This window comes from Haematobia irritans, chromosome 1 (assembly GCF_050003625.1).
Source record: "Haematobia irritans isolate KBUSLIRL chromosome 1, ASM5000362v1, whole genome shotgun sequence".
In the NCBI taxonomy this organism is placed as follows: domain Eukaryota; kingdom Metazoa; phylum Arthropoda; class Insecta; order Diptera; family Muscidae; genus Haematobia; species Haematobia irritans.
In genome coordinates, this window is record NC_134397.1 from 193,974,008 (window position 1) to 193,987,145 (window position 13,138).

The 13,138-nt window shown below is 34.9% G+C and overlaps 1 protein-coding gene across 9 annotated transcripts in view; it reads left to right on the forward strand.

Moving 5' to 3' along the window:
• LOC142222327 (CUB and sushi domain-containing protein 3) overlaps positions 1-13,138 on the forward strand; it is an 839,952-nt gene that overhangs the window by 172,759 nt on the left and 654,055 nt on the right. The gene's annotated exons all lie outside the window — the stretch shown is intronic.

Genomic DNA, 13,138 nt, shown 5'->3' on the forward strand with positions numbered 1-13,138 from the left:
TAATTTTCACTTCCACGAAATTTTTAGTTCTTGGCACCTTTTTCTGTAATACAAATAATGTTGAAGAAATTATTCAATTTTATAATTTTTTTTTTTAATTTTACCTTTCGCCTGGGCGGAGAATCGAACCGAGGTACATACAGTTTGTAAGCCAACACACTATCCACTGGGCTACGTAGTAGTTATAGTCATCAGTAGACAATTATCGTTACAAGTTACATTTATATAGCATACTTTGCAGCGCCCACGAGCCCATGCAAACATAACATTATTTAAAAGAAACATACATTTGTTGGCCACGTGGAGCAGTGGTTAGCATGTCTGCCTTGCATGCAAAGGGTCGTGGGTTCAATTCCTGCTCCGACCGAACCAATTTTTTTTGCAATTTAGACATTTATACTATATTAAATTTTTATAATGAAACTTCGAAATGTGGGTTATTAAAAATTTACAGTCCCCACATACATAAAATTCTCCTCTCAAGGCGAAAACACATGCTGTTTTTTTTTTTTAAATCTCTATGCTCTTGGTTCCGAATGTCTATTCTCTTTACTCCGAATACTCATTCTAATATTCAAATTAAATAATATTTAGACTTAAGCATATAAAATATTTGGCCTTATCATAAAGCAGTTTTCCGAAACAACATACAACCGTTTCACAGAAATTGTAAACATATATATGTTTGCTCGAAATTTGTAAATTTATATATGTTTACATTCACACATATTATTTTTATGAAACATTCATACCACAAACATAATATATTTTATTATATTATAGAAAATTTTGTTAAAATTTCATTTCTATAGAAAATTTTTGCAAAATTGTATTTCTATAGAAATTTTTGACAAAATTTTATTTCTATAGAAAATGTTGTCAAAATTTTATTTATATAGAAATTTTATTTCTACAGAAAATTTTTGTCAAAATTTTCTTTCTACAGAAAATTTTTGTCAAAATTGTATTTCCTTAGAAAATTTTGTCAAAATTTTGTTTCTATAGAAAATGTTGTCATAATTTTATATCTATAGAATAGTTTTGCAAAATTTTATTTCTATAGAAAATTTGGCAAAATTTTATTTAAATAGAAATTTTTGTCAAAATTTTATTTATATAGATAATTTTTTCAAAATTTTATGTCTATAGAAACTTTTCTCAAAATTTTATTTCTATAGAAAATTTTTGCAAAATGTTATTTCTATAGAAAATTTTGCCAATTTTTTTTTCTATAGGAAATTTTTTCTTTAAAAAATTTTGTCAAAATTTTATTTCTATAGAAAATTTTCTCAAAATTTTATTTCTCTAAAAATATTGTCAAAATTTTATTTCTATTGAAATTTTTGTAAAAATGTTATTTCTATAGAAAATTTTGTTAAAATTTTATTCCTATAGAAATTTTTTATCAATGTTGTATTTCTTTAGAAAATTTTGCCAAAATTTTATTTCTATAGAAAATTGTGTCAAAATTTTATTTCTATAGAAAATTTGTCAAAATTTTATTTCTATAGAAAATTTTTATTTCTATAAAATATTATTTCTATAAAAATATTTATTCCTATAGAAATTTTTTTTCAAAATTGTATTTTTTAGAAGATTTTGTCAAAATTTTATTTCAATAAAAATATTGTCAAAATTTTATTTCTATAGAAAATTTTGTCAAAATTTTATTTCTATAGAAAATTTCTGCAAAATTTTATTTCTATAGAAAATTTTGTCAAAATTTTATTTCTATAGAAAATTTTGTCAAAATTTTATTTCTATAGAAAATGTTGTCAAAATTTTATTTCTACGGAAAATTTTTGTCAAAATTGTATTTCTTTAGAAAATTTTGCCAATTTTTTCAAAATTTTATTTCTATAAAAATTTTTCTTAAAATTTTATGTATTTCTATAGAAAATTTTATCAAAATTTTCTTTTTATAGAAAATGTTGTCAAAATTTTATTTATATAGAAATTTTTGTCAAAATTTTATTTCTGCAGAAAATTTTTGTCAAAATTGCATTTCCTTAGAAAATTTTGTCAAAATTTTGTTTCTATAGAAAATTTTGTCATAATTTTATATCAATAGAAAAGTTTTTCAAAATTTTATTTCTATAGAAAATTTGGCAAAATTTTATTTAATTAGAAATTTTTGTCAAAATTTTATTTATATAGATTTTTTTTTTCAAAATTTTATGTCTATAGAAACTTTTCTCAAAATTTTATTTCTATAGAAAATTCTGTCAAAATTTTATTTCTATAGAAAATTTTGTCAAAATTTTATTTCAATAGAAAATTTTGTCAAAATTTCATTTCTGTATAAAGTTTTCTATAGGAAATTTTCAGAAGAATATTTTGCAAACTCTACTAAAACATCAAAAATTCTACCACTCAACCAAACAGTCACCCATTTTTGGTAGAATTCTATCAATTGTGGTCATCGCATATGTCATCAACAATGGGCCCTGATGCCCATTGCATATGATACAATCTCGACGCCGTTAGGAGGGGGTGGAATCGAGGACAGGTAGAGATTAAACAGTGCCCACCCTGGGGAACTCCCTGTTTAACTCTACTGGGTTTTGACTTGCCGTTCCTGAATTCCACATAGTTTGGATTGTCTGTCGCAAAATAAATCCAATAAATGCCAAAATAGACCCCTTTATAAAACGAAACACAATCAAAAAAAAGAAATTGGATTGTGTTTGTATTTGAAATATTGGTGCTTATTTTCATAATACAAACGGACCACGAAAATAAAATGAAGTAACTCTCCAAAAACATTAAAATTTGGTGTTGTTGTTTTTCATATAAGTTTTTGAGTTCCTACATTATTTAGGTTTTGGGCCTAATTCTCAAGGGGCCCATATTTATTGCGCCTTAAAAAAGTCGTTGTGAAAATTAACCCAAACTGATGGAGAAACGTGAAGTTTTAAGAGATAAACTAAATACTTGTTACTGAGTACGAATCTCATGGGAATCACGTTAGTCCACTGTGGACTCTAGAAAGCGAAATCAGGTGCCACTTTACAACAAAACACAAGAAATTAGGGTTCATTTTCAATTCAAATATTGGGGTATATTTTCATAATGTTTTGAGGATTAACAAAATGAAGTTAATCCTCAAAAACCATAAAAATGTTGTGTTGTTGTTTTCTATAATAAGTTTTTGGTGTCCTACTTTATTTACCGGTTGAGGCTTATTTTCATGGAACATATAATCATAGTGCCGATAAAATTTTTCCTAAAAATTAGATGGCTGAAACTTCTGTATCCAGAAACCTAGATACACAGTGATCATCTATGTCCTGGAAACTTATATTCAATATCATAATACAGAGTGGGTTTGAAGTGGCTTTGGACGCTTTAACTCCCCAGGACCGAAAGGAATTATTTCAATCGAAATGATAGCAGTGACTGGCGGGAGATATTCCAAATTTAGTTGTAATTGGTTCAGATTTAGATATAACTCCTATATTTTCCTTTCGCCCGATTTAGGACAAAGTTTCATTTTTTAATTGAAATTTTGCACTGAGAGTAGAATTAGTATTTTTTTTTTTTACATATTGGTTCGAATCGGTTAACATTTAGACATAGCCCCCAATCAATGGGACTTTACTCTAATTTTATTTTACACAGAGCATAGATTTAACATTATATTACAGGGAGCCACCGTGGTACAATGGTTCGCATGTCCGCCTTGCATACACAAGGTCGTGGGTTCGATTCCTGCTTCGACCGAACACAAAAAAAGTTTTTCAGAGGTGGATTATCCCACCTCAGTAATGCTGGTGGCATTTCTGAGGGTTTCAAAGCTTACCTAAGTGGTTCCACTGCAATGTGGAACGCCGTTCGGACTCGGCTATAAAAATGAGGTCCCTAGTCATTGAGCTTGACATGGGATCGGGCAGCACTCAGTGAGAAGAGAGAAGTTCACCAATGTGGTATCGCAATGGACTGAATAGTCTAAGTGAGCCTGATACATCGGACTGCCTAACCTAACCTATCTATAGAAAATTTTGTCAAAATTTTATTTCTATTGACAATTTTATCAATATTTTATTTCTATAGAAAATTTTATCAAAATTTTGTTTCTTTAGAAAATTTTCTCAAAATTTTATTTCTATAGAAAATTTTATTTCTATAGAAAATTTTATTTCTATAGAAAATTTTATTTCTATAGAAAATTATTTTGTCACAATTTTATTTCTATAGAAACTTTTCTCAAAATTTTATTTCTATAGTAAATTTTTGTCAACATTTTATTTCTTTAGAAAATTTTGTCAAAATGTTATTTCATAGAACTTGTAAAAATTTTATTTAATGTCAAATTTTATTTATATAGAAAATGTTGTCCAAAATTTTATGAGAATGAGACACACTGCTATCAATCATTGATAGGTAGGAGTTGAGGCAACGGCACTTGCCTGATCTTAGTTGGGCAAAAGCTATCCTAGGCATCCCTCTAATGTCTCTTCCCTATGGTGCTACCGACTCAGAGACGGGGTTAATTTTGTAGCTTCTCGCCGCTTTTGCTACAGTACCCTCATGAATCCTGTTCAGACCTGTCTGACGTGCCTGATCCATAAGCTCTCTTTTATAACGCTGGATCTCGCGCTTTAGAAGGTGAAGATAAACCCTTAAATTCATGGTTGGTGGTTGCCTTTCTACAAGATGGTGATTTGAATGGCTACTGCAATAGCAACCCAAGAGATTCTGCTTTTATAACAGCAATTGAGTCTATTGTCTAACAGCAATTGAGTGTATTGTGGAGACATCCTCTCGCAGTTCTAAGGGAGCGTTTTGACAAGTCTGTATGTCATTCCACTACGTATCACTTGTTTGAGGTGTTCACACTGGTGCTGGATAGTTTACCTCTAACCAAACAATTGCGCTTTATGTTGTCAACAAGTGTATCCAGCGACTTGAGCACCTTGTTTCTACCGCTCGCCTTATCACAAGTTGCAGTGTCATAGACTGACGACTTGAAAAAGCTGTCGAATGTGACCCCGAGAATCTTCAATTAATTTATATTTGGAAATATTTCGCCATCGACTCTGACATTCAACTGCCTGTGTACTTCTGCCGTCTATGTAGAGAAAAGTGTCGCAGAGGATTTGGTGGCGGATAACCTCAAATTTCTAACAGTGAGATAACTGGAATAAGATCAGCAAGAAGTAGATCGCATATGTCATCAACAATGGGCTCGGATGCCATGATCGTTTAGTCGTCCGCACAGGATACAATCTCAACGCCGTTCGAGGGAGATGGAATAGAAGATAGCTGGAATTTGAACAGTGCCGGGAATATTACCCCACCATGGGGAAGTCCCTGTCTCATTCTACTGGGCATCGACTTCCTATCGCTAAATTCCACAAACGACTGCCGCCCGCTCAGATAATTAAGAACCTAGGTTAGGTTAAGGTTAGGTTAAAGTGGCAGCCCGATTACGATTCAGGCTCACGTAGACTATTCAGTCCATTGTGATACCACATTAACTAAAAGTACCTATTACATATGGGCACTTCTAGTTTTAACCGTTGAACCTTCTCGATTATTTTCTTCTGTTGAACCAACCAGATTGTTCCATAAACATTAGCAGACTGCTTAAGTTAACGTTTTCCAGGTCCGCCAGTAATTTTTTATTTTTTTTTTTATTTTATTTATTTTATTTTATTGAACATTAATTCCATGATACATTTCATTTTATAGTAAATACCCACGAAGCCTAAAAATTGGCTTGTCTGCAGGTTGAAATTCAGGATGTGATGTTACAATCGATTATTTCTAATAATATTTAAGGCTGTAGACTTAAGTTATAAATATATATTTATATTTATATATATTTTTTTTTTTCATTTGCATGTCTAATTCAAAAATAGTTTTTTGATAATCTTGTTTCTAGTATACTTATTGTTGATATTTAAAATATTGGTGGGTATCGCATTCAGTGCTTGAGGTAATGCAACCGCTAGTGAGTATTTCCCATAATCATTTTTAAAGCTTGGAACTATATACCGTCCTTGTTGTCTTCTTCGCGTGTTCTGGGGATGATTGATTCGTTTGATCAGAGTTAAGTCTTCGCCGAATTCTTTGATTATTGTTGTTGTGTGAATTCCTTTTATATCTAAAAGTTTATGTTTTTTGTACAGGCTTTCGTTTACGATTGTGTTTCGTGCCGTTTGTATACTGGAGTGTATATTTGTTTTTTCAAAGTTTCTGTTAAGAAGTTTTATTATTCTGTTTTGCGTTGATTGCAATGTTTTGCATTTTGCGTTTCCCCATGCAGTTATACCATGCCGTAATTGCGATTCTGCAAGCGAGAAATACGCCTGTTTTAGTATGAAGTAAGGCGAACAATTGTTGAGATGGTACAGAGCAAACGCAGCTTTTCTTAATTTTTTTTGAACGCTGTTAATGTGTAATTTCCACTTAAAATTGTGATCAAGGGTTACGCCAAGATATTTATATTCTTCCACTAGCTCAAGTTTTGAACATTCATCTACATAACCGTTTGTGGAAAATTCGCATGTTCTATGCAAGCATTCATTCGTGTGGTATATGATAGAGAAATTTGTCTTGGGTATATGTCTTGGCCGTATGTGCATTATTTTAGTTTTCTTTGCATTAATGAGAAGACCTTTATCATGACACCATCTGGCTAGTAAGTTAAACTCTGATTGCATAGTTGCCACTGCATTGTCCAGTTGTTTATTTGTTACAACTATTGCCGTGTCATCCGCATAAGAAAAAGAAGTGCTTTGCGTTAATATTTCTGTCATTGCGTTGGTGTATAGAATGTATAATAATGGGCCTATTTTAGATCCCTGTGGAACTCCATGCGTTATTACTCTTTTTGTGCTCACCAATCCATCTATTTGCACACAAAAGGTTCTATGATGGAGGTAATTTTTGAACCAATTGAGACATGTACCACGAATACCATAATTTTCCAGCGTGTCCAACAGTTTGGTATGGGGTAGAGTGTCAAATGCCTTGCTAAAGTCTATGAATAATGCTAGACAGTGATCTTTGTTATTTAGACTTTGGTTAATTTTGTTGGAAAATTGCCCAAGTAACTGATTTATGTTTCTTCCCTTTTGAAATCCATATTGATTATTTTTTATTATTTTGTACTTCTCAATAAAACCATTTAATCTTCTCACTACGATTTCTTCCATCACCTTTTCTACGACCGGCAATATCGATATTGGTCTGTAGTTATTGAAATCTAATTTTGATCCATTCTTATAAATTGGTCTAATGATAGATGTTTTGAGTACATCAGGAATTGTTGCTTCAGTTATACTCTTATTAATTAGAGCCGATATCACAGGTGTTAAACTGTCTGCATGTTTTTTAATATCAATGGCTCGTATACCGTCTATACCAGCACTCTTTTTCGTATTCAGTTTTTGTTAAATATTGTTGACTTCGACCTGATTAGTCAATTCAAAAAACATTGTATTTGGTACGTTTGGTACTATATTAACGATAGATGTTTTTATCGAACATGTGTGTAAAATATTTTTGACATTTACTTCAAATTTTTTTGAAAAAGTCTCTGTAATTTCTTCTATAGAGTTGTTAGAAAAGTTCTTTTTTATCGTTTCATCTACATTTTCTGAAGCTATATGCCCCTAAAATTTGCTTACGCCTTACACAAAATGCAGGACACTCACACAAGAGGTGTTAAATTGATTCCTTCTCGTCCGCATCATGATAGTAGTCATTATACTTCGCACCAATAGTTTTTGCAAAATCGCCTATCAGGCAGCGACCCGTTATAGCAGATATCAGGAGTGATATCTGGCGTCTCGAGAACACTAGCATATCTAGTGTGCGGTTTAAGTTTAAATGGGACCATATTTGCTTGGTGTCGTTACAACCCTTACAATTCTCCCATCGAACATTTGCCATCATGACAGCCTTCTCACGCAGTAAGAGCTTGCAGGTAGCCAGAGGCATACCAACAGATTCTAGTTCCCCTGGAATATGTAAGGTAGTTCCTAGCCTTGCTAGCTCATCTGCTTCGCAGTTCCCCGGTATGTTTGTATGGCCAGGCACCCATATTAGATGAATATTGTGCTGCTCAGCCATCTCATTGAGATTTGCGGCAGTCGATGGCCGTTTTCGAGTTGAGGAACACAGAGTCCAAGGATTTTATTGCAGGTTGACTGTCTGAGTATATATTAATGCCAATATTGCTTGGAGCATTACTTCTCAGCCAATTCACCACTTCTCTTATTGCTAATATTTCAGCCTGAAAAACACTACAGTGATCAGGTAATCTTTTCGCTATTCGAAGTTAAGAACCTAACGCTTGGTTCCTGTCGTTAGGGACGTACATTCGATATCCTCGAAGAGTTTGACCGTATCGTATGCATTCGATAGATCTAGTACCACGGCTTGGGCCGATTGAGTCATCTATTAGTATATGCTGAAATGACATGCAAAGCAGTTGATTGCAGCTGGAAAATTCTCCGCAATTCTGGGGAGGATTGGTGCCTCAGGTGTCATGGCAACTGGCGAAGGAAGAGAAATCGGTCTGTACGATTCACCCTTGTTCGAATCTTTACCTAGCTTCAATAGTGGAATCACCGCACGGATTTTCCAGACATACTAAGTGATTCCAAAGACAAATTCAGGAGTATGGTAAGGTACTCAAGTCCCAGTATTCCCAGATGCTGCCGCATTAGCATAGAAATTCCATCAGGGCCCAGCGACTTGGGTGGTTCCGAGCTTTTGATAAAATTGGTAACTTCGGCTGTGGTAAATTTTGGTGTATGTGGTTGGATGCTAGACAAACTGTCGGTTGAAAAATCTATCGTACCATGGTTCACAATTGTTGACAAAAAATTAGCAGTTGCCAAAATAAATATTTTTCTAATTGATATCCATATTTTTGATTAATTGGGCGCTAAATTTGAGACGAGATGAGTCGATATAATCGGCGGTGGCGTTGACAAGCAAAACATTGTGGCTTCATTCTCTGTTCAGGTGCTCTGACTATGTGTTCCGCTTGTGCTCGCCCACCATCTTACTAATCTCTAGATTCAGTTCCCAGATTCCAGGATAAAGGGTGATATGGTCAAAATTTGGTCAATATAAACTTGACGTATTTCTTTCAATTTTGCATTTAAAAAACCTGAACACTAGGTAGGGTCACGGCCTAAGGCAAAAAAAAAAGTTGATGCAGTCACCCCCCAGTTTTGTAGCATATTTGAAGACAATTTCAGAACACGAAAACTTTTTTTTTTCCGTGCACCCTACGACCCCCCGAAATACAATTTACTGTGCTGTGTCGTCATTTGAAGTCCGATCGAAAAGAAACGCATATCGTTGTTCATGGTTGATCAGGGGCTATATTTCGTGCATTGGTCATTTTTGACTCCGACGTCAAATTTGATTTTTAATTTTTTTATTTCGCTTCGTATACCCCTATGATTCCCATTTCTTATAACCATTATAAAGATCTTATCAAAATATGAAACTTTTGCTTTGGAAGTATTTAATTATATTCATAAACAAAAAAGTTACAGAGATTTTAAAAAGTCAATAGGTCACCTTACACCATCAAATAGCTTTTGCTGTGTTGTCATGATATCCGATCGAAACCACATGCACATCGTTATTCACATCTACGAAATTAATTTGAAAGGTATTTAATACACACAAACTGTTTATCTGTAAATTTCTAACCGTATCATTGTATACATACTCGTTGTGTGCACTACGGCATTTTCTGCGTTATGCAAAGTGCATGTGTTTTTGCTAGAACAATTTGAGAACAGTAGGCTCTCAAATTGTTCTAGCAAAAAATCTAACAAACACTTTCGCTACATGATTTCTTAAGTCTGTCCATATTTTTGTGAGAGAAGGCTGTTGATAGTATTTGAAAAAAGTGAAAACAAAATGAAATTCGAAGCTCGGGTTATCGACAAAACTAAATTACCAACAAATCATCAAGTTATTGAATTCCTTTTATATTTAAAGAAAGCAGGCACCGCAAGTGTTAAAAATGAATCTACTAGTCATGTTACAGACGATAAACGATTGGGTTATATAATATCCAAAATTAAAAGTCGCCAACAACATAGTAAACTTGATTCTAGACAGGATTTGTTATAAATTAATTCTAAAAATTGTTAGCCGCATAATAAAATTGTACAATTAATAAACATGAAATGTACTCAAATCAAATACAAATCTAATCTAATATTTTCTTGTTTAAAGTATTTACTCATGTGACAACATTGCTCACCATTGTGAAGATGACAAGAAAACGCAAAAAAAAATACGGCGTAGTCAGATGTTGAAAGGCAGAAATTTAACCAATGTGTAAGCAGCATAACGATCTTCGTAATTTTCCACAATTCCGTTACCACTTACTTTTATTGTTAGATTGATTGTTAGATTTTAAAACAGTAGGCTCTCAAGTTGTTCAAGCAAAAACACAAGAACTTTGCATAACGCAGAAAATGCCGTAGTGCACACAACGAGTATGTATACAATGATACGGTTAGAAATTTACAGATAAACAGTTTGTGTGTATGAAATACCTTTCAAATTAATTTCGTAGATGTGAATAACGATGTGCATGTGGTTTCGATCGGATATCATTACAAAACAGCAAAAGCTATTTGATGGTGTAGGGTGACCTATTGACTTTTTAAAATCTCTGTAACTTTTTTGTTTATGAATATAATTAAATACTTCCAAAGCAAAAGTTTCATATTTTGATAAGATCTTTATAATGGTTATAAGAAATGGGCAGCATAGGGGTATACGAAGCGAAATAAAAAAATTAAAAATCAAATTTGACGTCGGAGTCAAAAATGACCAATGCACGAAATATAGCCCCTGATCAACCATGAACAACGATATACGTTTCTTTTCGATCGGACTTCAAATGACGACACAGTACAGTAAATTGCATTTCGGGGGGTCGTAGGGTGCACGGAAAAAAAAAACTTTTAGTGTTCTGAAATTGTCTTCAAATATGCTACAAAACTGGGGGGTGACTGCATGAACTTTTTTTCGCGACCCTATCTACTGAACACCCCTCATTTTGAAGGTGTGTGTGTGTGTAGAATGTTGCTCCTATTTTGATTTTGGAATTCACTCTTCAGTTGTCAAAATGCCGTCCAAGCAAGAAGAGCAGCGTATCAAAATTTTGCTCGCGCATCGCGAAAATCCGAGCTACTCGCACGCAAAACTGGCAAAATCGCTAAAAGTTGACAAATCAACCGTTACAAATGTAATTAAAGTGTTTGGGGAACGTTTGTCGACAGCCAGGAAGTCTGGATCGGGGGGAATTCGAAAACCGGAAGCCGCTGAGACGACAAAGAGAGTTGCCGGTAGTTTCAAGCGAAACCCTAACCTCTCTCTCCGAGATGCCGCAAATAAGCTGGGTGTATCGTCTACAACCGTGCATCGAGCCAAACAACGAGCCGAACTATCGACTTACAAGAAGGTAGTGACTCCAAATCGCGATGATAAACAAAATACGACGGCCAAAGCGCGATCCCGGAGGCTGTACACGACGATGCTGACGAAGTTTGACTGCGTGGTAATGGACGACGAAACCTACGTCAAAGCCGACTACAAGCAGCTCCCGGGACAGGAGTTTTATACGGCCAAAGGAAGGGGAAAGGTAGCAGATATTTTCAAGCACATAAAACTGTCAACGTTCGCAAAGAAATATCTGGTTTGGCAAGCCATCTGTACCTGTGGCTTGAAAAGCAGCATTTTGATAGCTTCCGGGACTGTCAACCAAGAAATTTACGTGAAAGAGTGTTTGAATAAACGTCTGCTGCCTTTCCTGAAGAAACACTGTTGTTCCGTACTGTTTTGGCCGGATTTGGCATCTTGCCATTACGGTAAAAAGGCCATGGAGTGGTACGCCGCCAACAACGTGCAGGTGGTTCCCAAGGACAAGAACCCCCCAACACGCCAGAGCGCCGTCCAATTGAGAAATACTGGGCTATTGTCAAGCGGAACCTAAAGAAGACCAAAAAAACTGCTAAGGACGAGCAGCAGTTCAAGGAAAACTGGCTTTCTGCGGCGAAGAAGGTGGACAAGGTGGCTGTACAAAATCTGATGGCAGGTGTCAAGCGTGAGGCCCGGCAATTCGGATTTGGAAAAGCGAAAGCCTAACTGAATATTTTTCCTGAATTTTATACTAATTGAACTTGAAAAAGAAATTTAATTTGATTTTTTAAATAAACGATTTCACCGATTTACATGCGTTTTCCCTTGACCAAATTTTGACTGTATCACCCTTTAGGCAGGGTTAGTGTGTAACTATAACCATAGCGATAGGCGGTAGTAGAACACTTGTTTACGTGTATTTCTTATGGGAAGCCCAAAATCCGCGACGGAATGCCGTTACGGCTAGCGACGTGCTGCCAAATTTATCCTTGTTCGAGTCGTTGCCCTTGCAAATTGAGGAGTTTGGTCAAGTACTCAACTCCCAGTATTCCCAGATGGTTCCGCAGAAGCATACAAATTCCATCAGGGCTTAGTTCCCTGGATGGTTTCGCTTACTGATGACATTGGTAACTTCAGCTGTGGTAAAATGTGGTGTATCCTCTTGCGACAAATAGCTCTACTTTACGCTCTATCACTCTCAGGATGCTACACAAACTGTCAATTGAAAAATCTAGCGCATCAAGTTCAACATTTTTGGCAAAAAATTTAACAATTAGTAATACATTTCTCTAATTTATATATTTTTTGGTTAATTGGCGGCTAAATTTGAGTCGAGATGAGTCGACATATTTGGCGGTGGCGTCGACTGGCAAAAAATGGTGGTTTCGTTCTCCGTTCAGCTGTTCTAACTATGTGTTCTGCTTGTTCTCGCCGACTATCTTACTAATCTCTAGATTCAATTCCCTGATTGTAGGATAGACAGGGTTAGCAAGACGGCGCTCATCTTCGAGTCCCGCCATTTCTGCAGGGAAAGTTGAGTTCACCAGGGCCCAACGATCAGCGGGTGCTGCGTTGATGATGACATTCCATGTCACTAGTGTCTGATTCAGGCTAGAGAGGTGTATACTGCACGGAGCGGTGCAATATGAAATCCAGGCTTCCACCTCCATTCCTTGTGCCATCCTAGGTTAGGTTAGGTGGTAGCCCGATGTATCTGGCTCAC